This window comes from Mustelus asterias, unplaced genomic scaffold (assembly GCF_964213995.1).
Source record: "Mustelus asterias unplaced genomic scaffold, sMusAst1.hap1.1 HAP1_SCAFFOLD_145, whole genome shotgun sequence".
Taxonomy (NCBI): domain Eukaryota; kingdom Metazoa; phylum Chordata; class Chondrichthyes; order Carcharhiniformes; family Triakidae; genus Mustelus; species Mustelus asterias.
In genome coordinates this window covers 287,783-311,574 of record NW_027590170.1, presented here as the reverse complement: position 1 = coordinate 311,574, position 23,792 = coordinate 287,783, and the positions used below count along the sequence as shown (strand labels likewise).

Sequence of the window (23,792 nt, the reverse complement as noted above, 5' to 3'; positions counted from 1 at the left end):
TATCTCACAGGCCCAAATTCTAGTTATTATTTGGGAATGTGTACTCGATTATACGCTTGTGTGAATAATGTTCCAGTCACTCAGTCTCACTCCATGGTCTTTACCCCACTGTTCTCTCCGTGTTTTATATCTAGCCTGTGGCGTGCCAGCCTTGGAATTACTTAATCAGACAATAGGGAGAGAGATTTACTCTGATACCCAACGCCGCAGCAACCTGTGTAGTGTTAGGCGGGGCAGTAAAAAGAAGTTTTCTTCTCCCATATACTGCGCTGTACCGGCCTCGGATGAAGCAGAGCCTTTGGAGTTTCAGAGTTAACTGACATATTATCGTGACAGATCAGTTTATAACCGGGTTCTCAAGCTGTTCAATCATTCTGTCTCTGGAGTTTATAATTGAAAAGGCAGAGATGAAACTGTATTTACACAAATGTGTCACTGAGTGGCGCAGTGACTCAATGAAGGGCCTTGAGTTCAAACACATTCCAGACAGGACTTGGGAAATACCTGCCTGGGAAAGGGGGAAAACCGTGAAATCGGGAAAATGGCGTGGTGTCTATGGGCTTTGGAGAACGGAATTAAGCAAAGTCAGAGTTGGTTAATTTTGCATTCAATATTTATTTTTAAAAACTCAGAATATTTTACAAGAGAATTCATTTGAAAGTTAACAAAAGTGAATATGACCTTTAAACTTCACATTGAGATCAGAAGACTGAGGGACGACCTTATTGAGGTGTTCAAGATTATGAGGGACATGGATAGAGTGGATAAGGAGCAGTTCTTCCCCTTCGTTGAAGGGTCAGTCATGAGGGGACAGAGGTTCAAGGTGAGGGGCATGAGGTTATGGGGGGATCTGAAGAAAAACGTCCTTACCCAGAGGGTGGTGACGGTATGTGCTGCCTCGGAGGGTGGTAAAGGTGGATTGCCTTAAAAAGTAGACTGGACTATACTCATCGTTATTTAGAAAAATGAGGGGGATCTTACAGAAACATATAAGAATATGAAGGGAATAGATACGATAGAAGCAGGGATGTTGTTTTCACTGGCGGGTAAAACCAGAACTAAGAACAAAGAACAAGGAAAATTACAGCACAGGAACAGGCCCTTGGCCCTCCAAGCCTGCACCGACCATGCTGCCCGACTGAACTAAAACCCTTTCCCTTCCGGGCACCATATCCCTTTATTCCCATCTCATTCATGTATTTGTCAAGATGCCCCTTAAATGTCACTATTGTATCAGCTTCCACTACCTCTCCCGGCAGCGTGTTCCAGGCACCCACCACCCTCTGTGTAAGAAACTTGCCTCGTACATCTCCTTTAAACCTCGCCCCTCGCACCATAAACCAAAGCCCCCAAGTAATTGACTCTTCCACCCTGGGAAAAAGCTTCAAACTATCCACTCTGTCCATAATATTGTAGACATCCATCAGGTCGCCCCTCAACCTCTGTTGTTCCAGTGAGAACAAACCAAGTTTCTCCAACCTCTCCTCACAGCTAATGCCCTCCAGACCAGGCAACATCCTGGTAAATCTTTTCTGTGCCCTCTCCAAAGCCTCCACATGCTTTTGGTAGTGTGGCGACCAGAATTGAACACTATATTCCAAGTGTGGCCTAACTAAGATTGTATAAAGCTGCAACATGACTTGCCAATTTTGAAACTCAAGCTGATGAAGGCAAGCATGCCGTGTACCTTCTTGACTACCTTCTCCATCTGCGTTGCCACTTTCAATGACCTGTGTACCTGTACACCCAGATCCCTCTGCCTGTCAATACTCTTTAGGGATCTGCCATTTGCTGTACATTTCCTATCTGTGTTCGATCTTCCAAAATGTATTACTTCACATTTGTCCGGATTAAACTCCATCTACCATCTCTCTGCCCAAGTCTCCAACCAATCTATATCCTGCTGTATCCTCTGATCGTACTCATCACTATCTGCAAATCCACCAACCTTTGTGTCGTCTGCAAACTTACTAATTAAACCAGTTACATTTTCCTCCAAATCATTTATATATATTGCAAACAACAAAGGTCCCAGCACTGATCCCTGAGGAACGCCACTTGTCACAGCCCTCCATTCAGAAACACACTCTTCTACTGCTACCCTCTGCTTTCTATGACCGAGCCAGTTCTGTATCCAAATTGCCAGCTCATCTCTGATCCCATGCGACTTCACCTTCTGCACCAGTCTGCCATGAGGGACCTTGTCAAAGGCCTTACTGAAGTCCACGTAGACAAGACCCACTGCCCTACCCCATCCTACTAGGGCACTTAGCCTCAAAATAAGGGGCAGCAGATTTAGGACTAAGTTGAGGAGGAACTTCTTCACCAATAGGGTTGTGAATCTGTGGAAATCCCTGCCCAGTGAAGCAGTTGAGGTTACCTCATTGAATGTCTTTAAGGCAAAGGGAGATAGATTTTTGAACAGTAAAGGAATTAAGGATGATGTTGAGCGGGTGGGTAAGTGGAGCTGAGTCCACGTAAAGATCAGCCATGATCTTATTGAATGGTGGAGCAGGCTGGACGGGCCAAATGGCCTCCTCCTGCTGCTATCTTCCATTTCAATTTCCAAAACCCACCAAAGTCATTACTGTGGCTTTTGTGAAACTTACAAGATAACACACGGCAGGTATTCACCACGGAGAGCAACTTAGAATCTTCTTAGAAACCCTACAGCACAGAAAGAGGCCATTCGGCCCATCGAGTCTGCACCGACCACAATCCCACCCAGGCCCTACCCCCACATATTTACCCATTAATCCCTCTAACCTACGCATCCCAGGACACTAAGGGCAATTTTAGCATGGCCAATCCACCCTAACCCGCACATCTTTGGACTGTGGGAGGAAACCGGAGCACCCGGAGGAAACCCACGCAGACACGAGGAGAATGTGCAAACTCCACACAGGCAGTGACCCAAGCCGGGAATCGAACCCAGGTCCCTGGAGCTGTGAAGCAGCAGTGCTAACCACTGTGCTACCGTGCCGCCCTGACACACATCATTTACGAAACTCTATCATGTCGCTTCTCTTTCTGTTTCTGTCGCTGCCTTTCTTCCAGCTCCTTCTGGCTGTCAAGCTCCCAGGGCCAATTCGCTGCTTGATACAAAAACAGACAATTGGTGAACCCGAGATTTACCTGGAAAGTAGGGAAAGCGAATGTATGACACACGGCATTGAGAGGAGATGGAGTTTAGAGATGACAGTGGAAAGAGACAAAGATATCTCATCATCCTGACCCACTTACTGATTGCAGGAATGTACACAATGCGAATTATCCACTGTCACACTTTCCTTCTAGCCTTGACCACGGAGTTAAGTTTTGAAGTGTTTGAAGTCTTGCCACAGATACTCACCGTTTTGTTGAGACCACATCTGTAATAGTGTGTGCAGTTTGGATCTCCGCATTTTAGACAGAATAAAAGCAAAATACTGAGGATGCTGAAACCTGAATCACAAGCAGAAAATGCTGGAAAATCTCAACAGCTTTAACGAGAAAGAACAGATAGCATTGAAAAACTGCAGGGATTATATGATTCTATGGGTTTGATAGGGTGGATGCTGAGACATTATTTTCCCTAGTCCGGGAATCTAAAGCACGGAGCACAATCTCAGGATAAGGCGCTGATGATTTAGGACTGAGATGAGGAGAAATTTCTTCACTCAAAGTGTAGTGAATTTTGGGAATTCTCTGTGCCAGAGGGCTGTAGATGCTCCATCATTGAACACATTTCAGTCTGGCTTCGACAGATGTATGACCTATCCAGGAATGAACGGAAGCAGGGATATGGAATTGGAATAAATGCTCAGCCACAAATTCATGTTTCGATTGGAATTGTTAAATTTAATGGTACAATGGAAGCATGTACATGCAATATGTTTGAAGTCAATCATCATTAAATAATGTTGGTAACACCAGATAACAGTACAGCCGATAATAATTGAGAGTTATTTTTTATTGACGCCCACGGACACATTGCCAACCCGCAACTGTTCACCTATGAATGCTGATGGTGAGAAAATAGTAAAACCGCCGTCCCTGGGTGGTCTCGGACAACCCGCCTTTCAGTTAACAGCCGAACGCGCTGATCAATTGCGCCACATAAACTGTGACAGGCAACTGACCACCAGTAGCCCAACGATCCAATACTTTCCACTCAATCATCAATAACACCATTCACAGCTGCACCTCCTTCCAAATATTGTGATCCATTTCCCTCACGATTTGATCCAAGATTTAATATTTCCCTTGTTTTCTCCTAATTTTGATCTAAGATTCGCTTCAATATACAACACAAATGGAATTGCAAACCTGAAGGCGAACCATGGGAAACAAGTCACTGGGTAACACAAATCCCATGGTGCTCATTTCCAGATTCACAACACTCAGTTTTTCAACCAAATGGAGGAACTTATCACTGAAAGGTTTTGGAAAGTTGGTGTGAATTTTGTTTGTGAATCACTCAGGTGTTGTGTAAATGCTACTCGAAGGTTCAGTGAGCCGGACATGATCTATCTGCGTTTTGCTGAGCTTGTGTTCTGTGTATGGGGAGGTTTGAACGGAATTGGATCTTGTGTCCCAGGAATGGGCAGGAACCCGCTGATTGAAGCTGCAATCGCCGCTTTCTGCTGGCGATTGGAGACTGCGGGATATAATCCTGCTGCTTCTCCCTGTCTCACTCACTGTGGAGCCGGGGGGAAAAAATCAGCGATGGATTTGTTTCCCTGTCTGAAATGTGGCCTCGAATAACTGTTATTAACGGAGGTAACGCTGCTGCAGCCTTTAATAATCTGTCACAAATGAGCAGGACGCAGTGCTCCAGTGGCGCAATCGGTTAGCGCGCGGTACTTATACAGCAGTGCAGCCAGCGGGCTATGCCGAGGTTGTGAGTTTGAGCCTCACCTGGAGCAGTTGTTTTAGGTGAGACGATCGTCCAGTGGTGTGATCCCTCGACCAGCTAATATTCTGGTGACCGCCAGGACAGCTGGTGGAGTTTGAATACAATAAATAAGATTGGAATAAAAATCCACTGATGACCATGAAACAACATCCATTGTTGCTAAAAAATCATGATTCACTAATGTCCGTCGTGGAAGGAAATCTGCTGTTGTGAGATGGTCTGGCCAACACATGACTCCAGAGCCACAGCAAAGTGGTTGCCCCTCATCTGGGGATGGGCAATAAATGCTGATCAGCGGTGCTTCTGTTCAACGAACGAAAGGAAGAGCCGGAATGTGCAGGTTTGAGAGAAGCTTTCTGAACCGTCAGAGCTGGAAACGGGAGTCAGTGAAAAATATTGCGTTTGTGTGTGTACAGATGGATGGGGAAATGTAACATGCAGTGTAAAATACTCTGTTGAGTTAATTTTCAACAATAAATTCTCACTCTGAGTTTAAAACAACGTACAGGTGCATCTGCAGTCGCGCCTTTCTGCTGTCAGCGGGTGATTGGAGATTGCGGGTTAAAATCCTGCTGCTTGTCCCTGTCTCACTCAATGTGGAGCCGGAGAATAGAGAATCATTGTTGGGTTTGTTTCCCCGTCTGAAACGTGGCTTCGCGTGACTGTTATTCACCGAAGTGGTGCTGCAGGAGCCTTTAATAATCACAAACAAATCAACAGCAATCAGCCGGACTGTGGAGGTTTGAGGGAAGCTTTCTGAACATTCAGATTGGAAAGGAGAGTCTGCGAAAAATGTTCTGTCGGGTTTGAATACAGAACTGTGAAGGGGAAGGGGAAGTGTAACACAGTATAAGATACAGTATTCAGTTAATATTGAACAATAAACGTGAATTATTGCACGTTTCCTCACTCTGAGGTTAAAAATATACTTCCGCCCGCTTTCCAACAGGGAATCTTTGATTAGGTGAATGTGTAATCACTACATGACAGAAACGATGCGTTCCCTCCACCCTGGGAGCCTTGGATGAAACTGTATCTGAGGTCATCATTGCAGATGTCGGACCAGCTTTCTCGAAGTTCAACCCAACGGGCGACTGTCCCGGATGGGGTACCCGGACGTGAACTCAGATCCTGCGTGGATCAGCTGGCGGGGGTATTCGCAGACATCTTCAACCTCTCTTTACTTCTGTTTCAAGAAGACAACCATCATCCCAGTACCAAAGAAAATCCAAGCAGCGTGCCTTAATCAATACCGTCTGGTGGCTCTGACTTCCATCATTATGAAGTGCTTCGAAAGGCTAGTCATAGCACGAATCAATTCCAGCCTCCAGGACTGCCTGGATCCACTACAGTTCGTCTACCGCCGCAACAGGTCCACAGCAGGCACCATCTCCCTGGCCCTGCACTCAACTCTGGCATACCTAGATAACAAAGACGCCTATGTCAGACTTCTATTTATTGACGACAGCTCAGCCTTATTCCGACGAAACTCACCTCCAAACTCCATGGCCTGGACCTCGGCTCCTTCCTCTGCGACTGGATCCTCAACTTCCTAACCCACAGGACACAATCAGTAAGGAAAGGCAACAGCACCTCCTCCACGGTCATCCTCAACACCGGTGCCCCACAAGGCTGTGTTCTCAGCCCCCTACTACACTCCTGATATATCCATGACTGTGTGGCCAAATTCCCCTCCAATTCGATTTTCCAGTTTGCTGGCGACACCACCGTAGGGGGTCTGATCTCAAACAATGACGAGACAGAGTACAAGAATGAGATAGAGAATCTGATGAAATTGGCGCGGCGACAATAATCTCTCCCTCAATGTCAACAAAACGAATGAGATTGTCATCGACCTCAGGAAGCGTAGAGGAGAAATTGCCCCTGTCTACATCAACGGAGACGAAGTAGAAAGGGTCGAGAGCTTCAGGTTTTTAGGTCTCCAGATCACTAACAACCTGTCCTGGTCGCCCCATGCTGACACTATAGTTAAGAAAGCCAACCAACGCCTCTACTTTCTCAGAAGACTAAGGAAATTTGTCATGTCAGCTACGACTCTCACCTACGTTTGCAGATGCACCATAGAAAGCATTCTTTCTGGTTGTATCACATTTTGGTATGGCTCCTGCTCTACCCTGGACCGCCAGGAACTACAAAGGGTCGTGAACGTAGCTCAGATCATCACGCAAACTTGCCTCCCATCCATTGGCTCTTCCCGCTGCCTCGGCAAAGCAGCCAGCATAATTAAGGACCCACGCAAGGTTCTAAATTGCAATCAGACTGCACGGTTTGATATCCTAGGCCGGTCACATTGGTCATGAGCAGAGTTTCTATAGTGTGAGGCTTATCATATAGGATAGGCTCTCCGATTCGAAACAGGGTCGAACACGATCGAAATTTACTGCTTGAAAGTTCCCAGATTGTATTTCGTTGTTGAATATGAACTGAATATGGATCCAACAAAATATGTTTTTTTCCAAAAAAGAAAATGCGCTCAGTAAAATCGCCACAGTCATATTTCTGCTTTCACTCTCTCACTCACGGTGCAGCTGATGTCGGTCAGATGGATGAGCCATGGTAAATGTGTGAGGGTAAGTGGGTAAGGATGGCGACAAGTGTCTCGGTCAGGCACTCTGGACCTACATTCTCTGGGTCAGGTGCCAGCCATTTATGACTGAGGTAAGGAGACATTTCTTCTCCCAAACGCTTGTGTATCTTTAGTATTCTGCAGCTGCCCAGAGGTGCGTGGATCCTCAGTCGCTGAGGATATTGAAGTTTGAGTTCGAGTGATTTTGGAATCTAAGGGAATGAAGACCTATTGGGATAAGCTGGGAAATTGGGGTTGAGGTTGCGGATCTGCCTTGTTTCTGTCGTGGAGGAGGCTCAATGGGACATGTAATCCAGTTTTCTTTCATTGGTTCTGTTCACTGTCAATATCAGATCCAGTACCAATGGATTCTGCTGACAGCATTGAAGTCTCAGGTCCTGAATTCAAGGTAGTAGCGTTGGTTAAGATGCGTGATCGAAGCCCTTCACTGCTAAATGTTCAATTAATTAACTTCATAGAGTAACTTTGATTTATTATTGTCACATGCATTAGCATACAGTGGAAAGCATTTTTTTTTCGCGCTACACAGCCAAAGCATATCATTCATCGAGAAGGAAACAAGAGAGTGCTGAACGTATTGTTACAGTCATAGCTTGGATGTAGAGAAAGATCAATTTAATGCAAGGTAGGTCGTGCGTGTTATCACACGAATTCTACACAGTAGAATGTATTGTTAAACATTTTAACAGGAGGTACCAGCAGACACAATGCAAATATAAATTGCTGTAGGTAATTGACGTGTTTGTGGAGCCAGTTTCCTTACATCATTGCATCGCAGCCTTTCTGCAGTGTGGTACTTATCACGGGCGCCGTACACATGCAGATTTCTGGTTCAATCCTGAGCAGAAACTTATTAAACAGGAATAGAAAATGGTGGAAAATCTCAGCAGGATTGACAAAAATCTGTGAGGAAACAAACGTTTCAAATCTGGATGACCCTTCATCAGATTTCCTGATTCGACACATTGGCTCTGTTCTCTCTTCACAGATGCTGCCAGACCTGCTGAGATTTTCAAGTACTTTTTTTTGTGTTTCAGGTTCCAGCATGAGCAGTATTTCACCTTTACTGAAAAATTTCCAAATGTTTTCAATTTCAGGGTAATTCAACTTTCAGAAATAATCACGCATTTGCCACGAAACATTAACTGACCTGCCGAGTATTTCCAACATTTTCTGATGGTAACGCCATGAATCAACCTGTGAAAAGAACAAAACGGATGTTCGGTGATATAAAGCTAGGGAGGATGATTCAATGAAACAAGGAGTGATGGATAAGGCAACATTTAGCTGGTGATGCTGGAGGCCAGGTGGTCAAGTCGTTCAGAGTCAATCCATTCACCTCCAAGGCCCGGGATTGATGATAAACTGTCAACGAAACAGAACATTTTACTTATCATGTAATCAGTTTCTGGAGGTGAAAGTATCTGATAGCAAAGGAAGAGTATATCATTTGCTGCAGAAGGTAGAATGACTGTGTGACTATGTCTGTAGCGACCGTGACCTGGAATGAAGCAATGGAGACAGTAATGATGAACAATGAGATACAAATCTCTGATGTTGTTCAGCAGATTTACCACAAGAAGCTACAGAAGAGGCAGAGGTTACGAATGATCTGTGAATGTGGTGAGCTACAGTGAAATTTAGTGGAGCAGAATGCATGATTATTCATTTTGACAGGAGGAAGCAGCAAGGGGAATGTAATGAAAAATTGGCGGAGACAATTGACGGGATTGTGCAAATGGGATTATTTTGTTTCTCCAGGGAGCTCAAACTGGCACAATGATCATTCCTGTTATCGATCGGGAAGTAATTTCAGCCCCTCCTAAATCATGTGCTGGTCGGCAGCTATAAAATCTACATTCCCTGACCGGGAATCGAACCCGGGCCGCGGCGGTGAAAGCGCCAAATCCTAACCACTAGACCACCAGGGAAGATATAAATTAGTATTTTAATCTGACCAATACATTGCAGCGTTTTTCAAACACTCGAGAAAGGTTTGTCGGGAAAAAACAACCTCATGTTTAGATTGAACACGAATGACTCCTTCAGTCAACAGCCAATTACTGCAGATGCTGGAACTTAAAAGAAAAACTTAAAATGCTCGAAAATCTCAACAGGCATGACGGCATCTCTGGAGAGAGAATAGAGCCAACATTTCAAATCTGTATGGTCAGTCATCAAAGCCGAAGACAGGAAAAGAGGACAAGATTGATACTTTAAGTGTGGGATATGTTGTGTGAGGGTGGGAGCCGTGGGGAAGAGTTGACAAAGTTGTGATGGAAAATAAATCAAAGGGAATGTAAATGGTGGCGGTAAAAGCAAAATACTGCGGATGCTGGAATCTGAAACAAAAACAGACAATGCTGGAACATCTCAGCAGGTCTGGCAGCATCTACGGAGAGAGAATAGAGTCAACGATTCGAGTCTGGGTGACCCTTCGCCAGAGGTCTGTAGATCCTCTTTTAATGAGAATATTGAAGTTTCAGGGGGAGATATTTTTGGAATCTAAGGGAATGAAGGGCCATCAGGATACGTTTGGAAATTGATGTTGATTCCTGGGATTCGTCATGATCTCCTTAAATTCCGGAGGAGACTCCATGGGACATGTGAGCCAATCCTACTCCACTAATTACGTTCCCTGCAGCACCAGATCTGATAGGGATCACCTCTGTTAAAAGCGTTGATGAGTGTTCTGAGGCACTGAATTCGAGGCAGCAGCATTTGTGGGGGAAAGTGATCAAATGCCGCAAATTTCAGGTGTTCAGTTGATTTGCTTTACACGTCATGAATACTTTTTCTCGAACATGTTATTACGAAACTTTAATGCAGTAGGAAGTATCATTATTCATTTTGACAGGAAAAATCAGCAGAGACAATGTAATATCAATTGCTGTGGGCAAAAGATGGGCTTCTGGAGCCAGTCTAGTTGTTTCTTCAGTAAACCGGATCTGCTTGCCCCAAGGTCATCACCGTGTTTCTGTAGTTCGGTGGTTATCACAAGAGCCAGGTTAATTCTGAAAATATCTGGTTAGAACGAGGAATGATGGGAAGTGTACATGATAGGATTTGAACTTCAGTTAGAAAATTCAAGTCCATCACCTTAATTCCTGGGCAGGGAATACAGTCTCACTGTTTGTAATCTGTTATTTATATCATGATGCAAAGATGCTGGCGTTGGACTGGAGTGGGTACAATAAGAATTCTCACCAGTTAAAAGTCCAACAAGCTTATTTGGAATTGCGAACTTTCAGGAGAACTGCTCCTTCATCAGGTTGTTCAACTCGGCAGTCAGAAATTCAGCCTGTGTGCGCTCTCGAAAGGAGCCACTTGAACACACGCTGCTTTACCCCAACAACGTTTTAAGTTAGTAATGTCCCTGCTCGTTGTTCATGACGAAAACGACACCGCACGCACTCCTGCACTTAATCTGAGCTGTTAGACCAAAACGCAAATCGATTTTGGCAGCGGTGGGATTCGAACCCACGCCTCCGCAGAGACTGGAGCCTTAATCCAGCGCCTTAGACCGCTCGGCCACGCTACCACTTCGAAATACATCGCGATCATGTTATTTAATGATAATGTTACTGAAATTCAATAAAAGCAATGAAACTTGGAAAGGTTTCGGGGACAATTGACGGGATTGTGCAAGTGGGTTTATTTTGTTTCTCCAGGTAGTTCAAACTGGCACAATGATCACTCCTGTTTTAGATCAGGAAGTAATTTCAGCCCCTCCTCGGCAGCAATAAAATCTACATTCCCTGACCAGGAATCGAACCCGGGCCGCGTCGGTGAAAGCGCCAAATCCTAACCACTAGACCACCAGGGAAGATGCAAGCAAGCATTTTAATCTGACCAATACATTGCTGCGTTTTTTCAATACTCGAGAAAGGTTTGGGGGAAAAAAAACCTCATGTTTTGATGGAACACGAATGACTCCTTCAGTCAACAGCAAATTACTGCAGATTCTGGAATGTAAAAGAAAAACTTAAAATGCTGGAAAATCTCAACAGGCATGACGGCATCTCTGGAGAGAGAATAGAGCCAACATTTCAAGTCTGTCTGGTCAGTCATCAAAGCTGAAGACAGTAAAACAGGACGAGATTTATACTTTAAGTGTGGGAGATGCGGGGGGTGAGGGTGAGAGCCGTGGGTAAGAGTTGACAAAGTTGTGATGGAAAAAAAAATCAAAGGGAATGTAAATGGTGGCGGTGAAAGCAAAATACTGCGGATGCTGGAATCTGTAACAAAAACAGACAATGCTGGAACATCTCAGCAGGTCTGGCAGCATCTATGGAGAGAGAGCAGAGCCAACGTTTCGCGTCTGGATGACCCTTCATCAGAGGTCTGTAGATCCTCAGTTAATTAGAATATTGAAGTTTCAGGGGGAGATATTTTTGGGATCTAAGGGAATGAAGGGCCATCAGGATACTTGGAAATTGATGTTGATTCCTGGGATTCGTCATGATCTCCTTAAATTGTGGAGGAGACTCCATGGGACATGTGAGCCAATCCTACTCCATTAATTCCGTTCCCTGCAGCACCAGATCTGATAGGGATCACCTCTGTTAAAAGCGTTGGTGGGTGTTCTGAGGCATTGAATTCGAGGCAGCAGCATTTGTGGGGGAAAGTGATCAAATGCCGCAAATGTCAGGTGTTCGGTTGATTTGTTTTACACGTCATGAATACTTTTTCTCGAACATGTTATTACGAAACTTTAATGTAGTAGGATGTATCATTACTCATTTTGACAGGAGAAACCAGCAGAGACAATGTCATATCAATTGCTGTGGGCAAAAGATGGGCTTCTGGAGCCAGTGTGGTTGTTTCTCCAGTAAACCGGATCTGCTTGCCCTGAGGTCATCACACCGTGTTTCTGTAGTTCGGTGGTTATCACAAGAGCCAGGTTAATTCTGAAAATATCTGGTTAGAACGAGGAATGATGGGACGTGTACATGATAGGATTTGAACTTCACTTCGAAAGTTCAAGTCCAGCACCTTAATTCCTGGGCAGGGAATACAGTCTCACTGTTTGTAATCCTGTTATTTATATCATGATGCAAAGATGCCGGCGTTGGACTGGAGTGGGAACAGTAAGAATTCTCACAACACCAGGTTAAAGTCCAACAGGCTTATTTGGAATTGCGAGCTTTCAGGAGCACTGCTCCTTCATCAGGTTGTTTGACTCCGCAGTCAGAAATTCAGCCTGTGTGTGCTCTCGAAAGGAGCCACTTGAACACACGCTGCTTTACCCCAACAACGTTTTAAGTTGGTAATGTCCCTGCTCGTTGTTCATGACGAAAACGACACCGCACGCACTCCTGCATTCTATCTGAGCTGTTAGACCAAAACTCAAATCTATTTTGGCAATGGTGGGATTCGAACCCACGCCTCCGCAGAGACTGGAGCCTTAATCCAGCGCCTTAGACCGCTCGGCCACGCTACCACGTTGAAATGCACCGCGATCATGTTATTTAATGATAATGTTACTGAAATTCATTAAAAGCAATGGAGTTTGGAAAGGCCAACAGGAGGCATGAGCCTGCTCCTTCACTGATTCAGGTAAACCTAAGCTGCGCAACAAACAGAAATCACCTCACGTCAGAAACACAATGAGCTGCAGTGAAGGGTTGGCATCATTTAAACTGTCCTTAAGCTCGTCTCTTCCCAATTTCCTGCCAGAAATGACAAGGGAACCTCCTGTTGAATTTGCTCAGGGTCTGCACTTCAGGGCACGAGGCGAAATTATATTTTTCATCTTCATCCAGGCAATAACTCACATTTGTTTTCACAGTTTGGATGAGAGCAATAAATCTTCAATTCCAGATCAGTAATCTAAACAGCAGGGAAAGAGTCAAACTCTAACCACCAGACCAGCAGCTTACAGCGTGTTTTAGAATTTAATTTATCCACGCTGCTTTTGTTACTTTAATTTTCACGCCACTTTCGCCACAAACAGCTTTCTCCTGCAAAATGGCGCCTTCTGTCTCTGCGCCAGTGATGTGTTCAGCCAATGACGACATATAACAAACACTCCAGTGCAATTATCACTTTCGCTTCCGACGGTTCGAAACTGGACAGAAATATTTCCAAATGCTTTTCAATGCAGAGTGCGGGAAAAAGTTTCATTATTCAGTGTCAACGTAAACGGTAAAATCTGACTAATTACCAGACAGATTTTACCTTGCAACAACGTCTCAATCGTTCGTAGGATGCACCCTATCACTGTCCTTCTCTTTCTGTGTTTGTTCTTGAACTGTTGCACATGTGAAATTTCCAGCTCTGATATAAACTTGCAAACCTCACTCGGCTGATTCTAGTAGATCTGTTTTCGATCAGAGAGTAAGTCAGATCATTATTAATGGTTTGCTGAGATCAAATATTCTTCTTTTCCAAAGCGGGAATTGAAACAAGACATCACAAGGGGAGTGCTGAACACAAGCCACTGGATACCACGGCACCGGTGAACTGTGTTTTTCAAACTGACTTCACATATGTCCGTTTGCTCACTATTTTCCCCTCAGATCTTTTTAACTTGTGACACGTTTCTCCTTCAAAATGTCCTGTTTGGATGGAACATAATTGCCTCCTTAAGCCAATGACAACAGGGTTTGAATTCGCTGAGTCATGGAATTGATAGTGAGGTGAAATGTTCCCACTAAATGCTAACGTTTAGAAGGATGAGGAGGGGATCTGATAGAGGTATATAAAATTCCAAATGGATTGATAAAGAAAAGGTAGACCAAAAGTTTCTTCTTGTGGGGCAATCAAGAACAAGAGCTCACGTGTATAGTTTGAGAGCCTCCTTCCGGAAAAGACACAAAAAGTCTGAGGTCACGTACCAACCGACTCAAGAACAGCTTCTTCCCTGCTGCTGTCAGACTTTTGAATGGACTTACCTTGCATTAAGTTGATCTTAATCTACACCCTAGCTATGACTGTAACACTACGTTCTGCACTCTCTCGTTTCCTGCTGCATGAATTGTATGTTTTGTCTGTATAACGCGCAAGAAACAATACTTTTCACTGTATGTTAATACATGTGACAATGAATCAAATCAAATTCTGTTCGCACAACACACTCACAGAGGATCCAGACAATGCTTGCAGACATTCATTTAATCCTTATTCACCCATTCAGAGGACCCCATGCTTGAGGGTTCCGACAGTTGTTTTCTGTATATTGAGTTGCGGGTGATTGCTTCACTCTCTTTCCCTATCTGTCTCTTTTTGGCGCTGGAGACCTGTCTCTGACTCTTTCACTTTTCCGTCTCTCTGTCTGTGCATCGATCACTGTTCCCTCTTTTGCTCTTTGCAACCTCTATTCTCTCGCTGTCTATGTTTAACCAACGTTCACTGGATTTAATCCTGTGATGAGGCGGTTGTGCGGGGAGGAGAGACTCAGTGGGATGATTTTGGGCTGAGAGATGGTCAGATGGAAAAGTCTGAAAATGGGGCGATAGTTTGACTCCGGGCATACTGAGATGCTGTTTCCGCACCTGGTTTGAGCATTTAGATCAAAAATATTAAGGCGAAAGATGTAAGAGGAGTTTGCAATGTTTGGAAGGAGATCCAGCTGAGAAGTGCAAGATGTGAATGAAGTTGTTGATCATTGAGAGGAATGCATTCTAACCGCAAAGATTCTGCCGGTTGATTAATCGTCAACTTTCTAATTGGAATGAACTGAGATACCAGATGGAAAAGCCATATTTGTCTCCATGCATTTTATTATATGTTCTGATATGTGTCCGTCTCGCTCAGGGTCGTGCATTTGAGTCCCACGTTGTGCTCTGTTTTTACTGGGTTAAGTTCCAGCAGTGTCGCCGTTCAAACTGAACCTTTTTCCATCCCGCTTTGTTTTAAAGTTTATTTAGCAGTCACAAGGAAGGCTTACATGAGTGAAGTTACTGTGAAATTCTCCTCGTCACCGGACTCCAGCGCCTCTTCGGGTCAATGCACCTAACCAGCACATCTTTCCTATTGTGGGATGAAACACTCGCAGACACGGGGAGAATGTGCAGACCACACACAGATAGTGACCCAAGCCGGGAATCGAACCCAGGTCCCTGGCGCTGAGAGACAGCAGTGCTAAGCACTGTCCCACCATGCCGCTCTATGAATTTCACAATAACCACTTTAATGAGTTAAAGTGATCTCTGCTTCCCTGGCAGTCGAAGAGTTTAATGCTTAATTCAGCAAGAAGCTTTCTTCTCATTTTGAGCGAGATTGGAAACAAGATCTGGGAGATTGTGTCAGTGGAAACAATAATCATCGCCATTGCCATTCAGTCACTCCAACCTTACATCCTGTCACAAGGTCATAAAAATAGTTCTTGCCCTCATTTTGTCATTCACTCTGTAGTTGCTTGTAAACCATTAAATCTCTAACTTCTTCCATTTTGGATATAACGTCAACGACCCGAAACATTCACTCTGTTTCCCTCTCCAAAGACGACGTTTGACCTGCTGAGTGTTTCCAATATTTTCTGTTTTGAGACGGGATTTTCAGTAACTTCAGTGTTTCTTTTTCGAGTTCAATGTGGATTAGTTTTCTTGGACTGAATTTTACCTGTTTAAATAGTTAAAGGGCTGAGGTTTTAAAAATAAGATACAAGAATGTTTCACCCTATTTGACATAAAATGAAACAAAATGAGGATCAATCATTCCAAAAGATGTTCCTAATTCAAAATATATTTTGCAGGGGATCCACCTCCGGGTGTCAGTCACTCACTCATCTGTCGCAATTTAAACAAGAAGTCGGACGGCGAGAGTCCAGATTGCTAAGCGTTACACCAAGGAAACGACAGCACTCTGACCTATGACACCAGACCTTGCTCCCAAAACACACACACACACACACACTTGCTCAATAATTGCCAGTCTCCAGTCGAATGGTTGCTGTTGTGTGACACCAACTGCTTCTTTCTTTCAACAGATGATTTAAAGAGTAGCGAAAGATGAAAAAAATATTGCTGATGTCGGCATCTATCGCCGGAGGCTCAGCATTGTGCAATGTAATGGAAGTTGAACTGGCTGACAAATTGTCCTCCCGATTCCTGCTTTATGAGGAACTGAAATAAAAGATCCATCGACAAATCAATCCTCAACAATGGCAAAGAAGAGCAAGGGTCCGCCTAAATTTAAACTCGATTCGCTGGATTCAGAGTGGTCACCATTAGACCAGAGGACCTACAACATAGCAGCCGGCTGCAAATGGTCACTCAAAGCATTTGACCCACTTGCTGTTGCTGCCACATTGAATGAAAAAGGTCACATGCTTTGAGTAACCATTTGCATCAGGTGGCTCTGTTCCTGTTTCTGTGGTGTGATGGTGGGCACTCTGGACTCCGAATGCAGTAAGCGGAGTTCAGAACTCGGTGAAAGATTGTTTTTTATTTGCTAAAGGCGATGATGAGTTTGCTGAAGCGCATTTCATTTTTAATTCTCAGAAAGTGGAAAACTAAACACTGAGGAAATTTCAGCAAATTCCACCACAATCACATTGCAGACGATGCAGTGAATGACTCTCCTGGCGTCATTGCATCAGCTCCAGAGAACAATTGCTCAAGAACACAAAGGGCTGAGAAGCAGAGTCACCACAGTGGCAGGGGGTCCACCTACATGTGTCACTCATTCACTCATCCGTCCCAATTTAAACCAGAATTCGGAGGCGAGAGGCCAGAGTGCGAACTATTACACCATGGAATCGACAGCAGTCTTTTCTCCAGAACACACACACACGCACCGTCTCTCTTTCTCTCTCTCACGCACTCACACGCACACACACACATTTTGCTCAATAATTGCCAGACTCCAATCTAATTGCTATTGTGTGACACCAACTGCTTCTATCTTTCAACAGAGGAGGTAAAGAGTAGCGAAAAGATGAAAAGCACTGATGTTGCAGGCATCTGGCGCCAGAGGTTCAGCAATGTGCATTATAACAGCAGCTGAAGTGGCTGACAAATTGTCCTCTCGATTTGGACTTGGTGAGAAAATTAAACGCCCTTCAGCAGATCCATCATCTGCAAATTAAAGCAAGGTTCCGCCGAGATTTGAACTCGGATCGCTGGATTCAGAGTCCAGAGTGCTCACCATTACACCACGGAACCCAGCACGCGGGAGCAATCTGAAAATGGTCGCTCAGTACCTGTGCCAATTTGAACAGCAGGGCGAAATATCAGTCCCATTGCACAATTCCGTCAATTACCCACAGCAATTCATATTTACATTGCCCTTGCTGATTCCTTCCGCAAAAATGAGTAAGCTACCTTCAACTGCATTATATTTCACAGTAGTTCACCACGTTTAAAGAGCAATGTTAGCATCGAACTTTTATAAACCTGTTGTGTTAAAAATGCTGAACAACATGGTCACCTCACTACAAGAAGGATGTGGAGACACTGGAAAGAGTGCAGAGGAGATTTACCAGGATGCTGCCTGGTTTGGAGGGTAGGTCTTATGAGGAAAGGTTGAGGGAACTTGGGCTTTTCTCTTTGGCGCGGAGGAGGTTGAGAGGAGACTTGATAGAGGTTTATAAGATGATGAGGGGGAGAGATAGAGTGAACGTTCAAAGACTAGTTCCTCGGGTGAATGGAGTGGTAACTACGGGGCATAACTATAGGGTTCATGGTGGGAGATATAGGAAGGATGTCCGAGGTAGGTCTTTTACTCAGAGAGTGGTTGGGGTGTGGAATAGACTGCCTGCAGGGATAGTGGAGTCAGAAACTTTAGGAACATTTAAGAAGATATTGGATAGGCACATGGAGTACTTCGGGATGATAGGGAGGAAATAGCTGGATCTGGGTTTCAGACAAAGCTCGGCACAACATCGTGGGCCGAAGGGCCTGTTCTGTGCTGTACTGTTCTATGTTCTATGTTCTAACATCAGCATATCACAGCTCTGCTTTCGTCACACTGGAAGCCAGTGTGAAAATATGAACAATTTAATGTCTTAAGAGACAGGTAGGAGTGTATGAATGTCGATAATTGGCACTGTGCACATTCCTGTCGTAAGTATTTGGGAGAATCAAGAAGATGAGATCCTGGTGATCCAGTGGTTAGGGTTCAGCCCTTTCAGGGTCGCAGACTGGCTTCGATATATAAAGGTTTAAATGCTTTGATAAACAAACCTTCAATACTTTCTGCTCGAAAGCAGCTCAGCCAGAAACAGTGGAGTCAGATTTGTATTTTTGCTTCCGAGTTGGAAATGTCATGTGGGCAACAGGGTCAGGTCGAGAACAAATACTGATAGTGAAAGACAGTGATAGCCTGCAAAGCGCTGACGATGGAGATGTTGATAGAAGGTAAAATCTGGGTGGTAATGGGTCAGATTTAACCATTTGCACACAGAAATATCACTCATTTCTGGATAAAAATATCGTGCTGAATGACAAGAAACTTCTCACTGAATTTAGCAGTAATCTATTTGACTTAGACTGATTCCAAGCAGTCTTCGTTCAAAAAGCAGTAACTGTGACATTAACAAAGTGGGATAGAGAAAGACTCAGTTTGATTGGTGACGCTGCCAGAGGAATGGAGAGCTGGAGTTCACCCAGGAAAGCAGCAAAGTTTAAAAATAATGAGAACCAGCCAATGTTGCCCTTGTCCATCATTCCTTGTGTCAGTTAATCCATCCTGTTATGCTCTCTATCACAGACCTTCCCTTTTAATCTCTTTACTGATAACCAAGTTCCGCACACGTGAGGCAGCAGGAAGCGTCGACAGAATCAATGGATGGGAGGCTGTTTTGAGTGATGGATTGGGCTACATTCACGACCTTTTGTAGGTTATTGCGGTCTTGGGCAGAGCAGGAGCCATATCAAGCTGTGATACAACTAGAAAGAATGTTTTCTATGGTGCGCCTGTAAACCTTGGTGACAATCATAGCTGACATGCCAAATTTCCTAAGTCTTCTGAGAAAGTAGAGGCGTTGATGGGCTTTCTTTACCATAGTGTCGGCATGGGAGGCCAGGACAGGTTGTTGTTGATCTGGAGATCTAAAAACCTGAAGTTCCCGACCCATTCCACTTCGTTCCCTTTGATGAAGACAGGGGCATGTTCTCCTCTACGCTTTCTGAAGTCAATGACAATCTCCGTTTTGTTGACATTGAGGGAGAGATGTCAGAAATGAGAAATGAGAAAATACTTTGCGGTTCACGGCCTCAGGGTGAGGTACGCACTAAATCAGAAAATGAGTACACCACAGAATAAGGCCATGCTAAGGAATGGCAATACAATTCCAAGTCAGGATGGTGAGTGACTTGGAGGAGAACTTGCAGGTGGTGATGTTCCCATGTGTCTACTACCCTTTTCCTTCTGGATGGAAGTGGTCATGGGTTTCGAAGGTGCTGTCTCAGGATCTTTGGTGAATTGCAGCTGTGTATCTTTTAGATAATATACATCGCTGCTACTGAACGTCGGTTGTGGTGGGATTGAATGCTTGAGGATGTGGTGCCAATCAAGCGGGCTGCTTTGTCCTGGATAATGTCAATCTTCTTGAGTGTTGTTGGAGCTGCACCCATCCAGGCGAGGTGGGAATATTCCATCACGCTCCTGACTTGTGCCTTGTCGATGGTGGACAGGCTCTGGGGAGTCAGGCGGTGAGTTATTCGCCGCAGTATTCCTGGCCCCTGACCTGCTCTTGTAGCCATTGTGTTTATGTGCCGAGTCCAATTGAGTATCTGGCCAATGCTGACCGTATGGATGTTAACAGTGGGGGATTCAGTGATGGAAAAACTGTTGACTGTCAAGAGGCGATGGTTAGATTTTCTCGCGTTGGTGATGGACATTGTCTTGCATTTGTGTGGCGCGAATGTTACTTGCCACCTGTCAGCCCAAAGTCTAATATAATGCCGCACACTGCGGACTTTCAAAATCTGAAATAAAAACAGAAAATACTGGGTTATGTCAGTATTTCTGGAAGTACCTGTGGAGCGAGAATCAGAACGAACGCTTCCCGCCCAGCTGTCACGTGGCAGGCGCAGACATGATGGGTGTCCGCGCCTGCCATGTGGGTGTCCGAGTGGGCTCTATCCGTGCTGTAAAATTCTGTGCCTTTATGACTCTTTTTCGGAGCCAGTCAGCAGAAAGCCATCCCGCCTTTTGCACCTGAAACAAATCACAATATCTCCTTTTGAACACAATATTTTGGTCAAAACGAAACAAATGAGGGGCTCGTCCGGGATTTGAACCCGGGACCTCTCGCATGCTAATGGGGCGAGATATCCTAAGCGAGAATCATACCCCTAGACCAACGAGCCTGCACATTAGCAACCAGCAAAATAAAAATTGTTTAACTTTCTACAAAGCAGTTCTGACACCTCGAGTGAAAGCCAAAATTGATTAAATAACTCACCGCATCAGCATTTGTGGACTTTAAGCACCAGCAAAATATCCGTCCAATATTGTTACCTCGACTGTTTGCAACTGGGGGCTTTTGTTTATAAAGTACACATGTTACAGTCAATAATTTTAACTCAGCGACTTCAACATGTGACAACTCTGAGTCTGCCTTTGATATTTGATCACTTTTGGAAGGTGTGGTCTGTCACACAGTTAACTGATCTGGAACATTTAAAGTACAGATGGATGACATTGTTCACCTGGGAGATCTGCGGGTTTGTGTGAAAGGATCGGGGAACGATTGGCCTTGATGTGATAGTAATATGAGTAAAAACATGTCAAATTTCCCAATAGTGACAATCAGTAACCTCAGTGAGGGAAAACACTCAGACGGGGCTGTATTGTCACGTTCACTATGAGTAAATTTTCTCTGAAGGTTAACCCCATGTGTTGTCCTGACAATGAATCATTGACTATCGACCTGTGCCAGATTTTGTATGAAGCTTCATGTACTGTGGCTCTCAGTGCACAGTAATACACGGTGCTGTCTGTCACCTTCAAATCTTTCATGGGCAAGTGAAAAGTGCTTTGTTTCAGGTTGAGATTCCCGCTGCAGTGTAAAAAGCCTGGAGCCGTTTCGGTACATTAGCGGCTCTGAGCAGTTAACGAGGAGCTCGGTGTGTATACTGGCGATACCAGAACAGGTAATGTTGTACAGTTAAACTCTGTCCCGAGTAACTGCCGGGTATTGCTCATTCTTCACCCTCTGCTGCTTCAACTCCTGGTTCTGACTGGGACACTGAGTCACCGTTACTCATGTCTGAAAATAGGGAACAGACCCGCAGCGGGTTAGAAGGAGTAACAACAACGGAATAATCCCCTCGAGATGGAAATGGGGAATGAATGTGGTGACTGGCGGATTTCACGCAGACGTTCAAAATGACAGACCTGTAATCAGGACAATAACCAGAGTGAGACAGAGTTTCACCCCCATGGTTCGAGTTCAGAAACAGAGAGACTGATCACTGTCTGCATCAAATCTGCAATTGGAGTAGTTGAAACAGTAAGGGGGATGTTATGAGATCGAAGGTGACTCCATCTCTCCGCCCATCTTTACATCTTCAAACAGTCGCTTCCTCCAGAAGGGGATCGTGATCTTTCATAAGTGATCAGAGAGCGCCCTCCCGTGGACAGCAGAGCCGCATATTGGAAACAGGTACACACACGGCAACCTACAAAGACTGACACTTATGGAGATCATAGAATCATAGAACCCCTACAGAACAGAAGGAGGCCATTCGGCCCAGCGACTCTGTACCGACCACAATTCCACCGAGGCCCTATTCCCGTAACCGCACACATAATCTCCCTGACACGAGGGGTCAATTTATCATGACCAATCCACCTAATCCGCACATCTTTGGACTGTGGGAGGAAACCACAGCATCCGAGGAAACCCAGCAGACATGCGGAGAACAGATACACACACGGCCCCGTGGAAAGACCAACACGAATAAGGATATATAACCATATAGATATATGTCCAGACAGTGACATCAATTCTAACGTCCCTCGTTATAAACCCAGAATTATTCTGCAGACTTCTGACACCTACTAGTTTGCGTTGCTAACGATGATAATGCATGAATACCTCCACCTCCGTGTTCACTGGAAGCCTCGGATACTGCACAGAATCAACACAGAGACATGTAAACTAAGTGATAGATTCCCAAACCGATCGATTCAAACATAGATTCATAGAGGTTTACAAATGGAAACAGGCCCTTCGGCCCAAATTGTCCATGCCGCCCTTTTTTATAAACCCCTAAGCTAATCCGAATTGCCCGCATTTGGCCCATATCCCTCTATATCCATCGTACCCATGTAACTGTCAAAATGCTTTTTAAAAGATAAACTTGTAACGGCCTCTACTACTCCCTCTGGCAGCTTGTTCCACGAGACACACGGACAATCACTAAGAAAGATAACCAAGCAGATGAGCACAGCCATTGACACACAAAAGAGAAATGAACTCATTGGCAACGTAAAAAGCGTGCGAGCTCCAGAGTAAACTTCCTGAACTGGAATTCCCTGGTGTGGTGTAACTGCGGCAATATCGTGTTAGATATTCATTGCGATGGAACACGACATTTTAACAACAGGAGCAGCCAGAAATCTATTTCTCATCAATGCTGACCATTGATTGACAAATCGACGTGGACCCTTTTGCAGACTAAGCAATAATGGATGCATTTATTTTTAACGCCAAACATATTCTGGATGTGTCCGTGTCCAAAACATATTTACTAGTGTCACAACCAGGCTTACATTAATACTGCAATTAATAATTCAACTTACTGTGAAAATCCTCTCGTCGCCACATTCCGCCGCCTGTTCGTGTACACTAAGGAGGAATTTCAATTGAACCTGGGTCCCGAGTGTTGTGAAACAGCAGTGCTAACCGCCGTGCCACTGTATTGCCCTATGTGAAGTCCGTGAGAATAAGACAGATTCTCCATCGATTCTCGAGGTTCTCGGATCGGATGTTCAGGACACAGGAGGACCACACAAGAAGACTGCTTCAGGTGCAGGTGATTCATTCTCGTCGGTTATATTCCACACTCTGTGGAAGGTTGTGGAGTAAATGTAGTTATTTTAGATATAATTCAGAAATAATGAGGAGATGCCTCATCAGATTTAAATTCGTTTTCTAAAATCGATATGAAATCAATTGCATAAATAAATATATGTTTATATTGAAAACTATATCGGGAAGCTAAATCCAATACTTACTGCCATTGGGTAAGGGAAAGGTTGTTTACGCAAATTGTACATGGATTCCGCAGAAACTCCTTCTTCAAATGGGGATTTTGCAATGACTTCAAAGGGAGAAACATCAACTTCATGGAATTAGAGGAGGAAATTGAAATTGGAACAAAGACCAGC

General features: G+C 44.5%; 7 non-coding genes across 7 annotated transcripts; 1 reads left to right on the top strand and 6 right to left on the bottom strand.

Annotated features, from left to right (window-relative positions):
• Positions 1-4,812: 4,812 nt before the first annotated feature.
• Positions 4,813-4,907, top strand: trnai-uau (transfer RNA isoleucine (anticodon UAU)). Its single transcript has 2 exons — positions 4,813-4,850; positions 4,872-4,907. It is a non-coding gene; the product is annotated as a tRNA-Ile (tRNA).
• Positions 4,908-9,364: 4,457 nt separating this feature from the next.
• trnae-uuc (transfer RNA glutamic acid (anticodon UUC)) lies at positions 9,365-9,436 on the bottom strand. Its single transcript has one exon. It is a non-coding gene; the product is annotated as a tRNA-Glu (tRNA).
• A 1,528-nt stretch (positions 9,437-10,964) lies between these two features.
• trnal-aag (transfer RNA leucine (anticodon AAG)) lies at positions 10,965-11,046 on the bottom strand. Its single transcript has one exon. It is a non-coding gene; the product is annotated as a tRNA-Leu (tRNA).
• A 213-nt stretch (positions 11,047-11,259) lies between these two features.
• On the bottom strand, positions 11,260-11,331 carry trnae-uuc (transfer RNA glutamic acid (anticodon UUC)). The gene has a single exon. It is a non-coding gene; the product is annotated as a tRNA-Glu (tRNA).
• A 1,535-nt stretch (positions 11,332-12,866) lies between these two features.
• On the bottom strand, positions 12,867-12,948 carry trnal-aag (transfer RNA leucine (anticodon AAG)). Its single transcript has one exon. It is a non-coding gene; the product is annotated as a tRNA-Leu (tRNA).
• Positions 12,949-17,542: 4,594 nt separating this feature from the next.
• trnaq-cug (transfer RNA glutamine (anticodon CUG)) lies at positions 17,543-17,614 on the bottom strand. The gene has a single exon. It is a non-coding gene; the product is annotated as a tRNA-Gln (tRNA).
• Positions 17,615-20,674: 3,060 nt separating this feature from the next.
• On the bottom strand, positions 20,675-20,764 carry trnap-agg (transfer RNA proline (anticodon AGG)). The gene is given in 2 exon segments: positions 20,675-20,710; positions 20,729-20,764. It is a non-coding gene; the product is annotated as a tRNA-Pro (tRNA).
• Between the last annotated feature and the right edge of the window lie 3,028 nt (positions 20,765-23,792).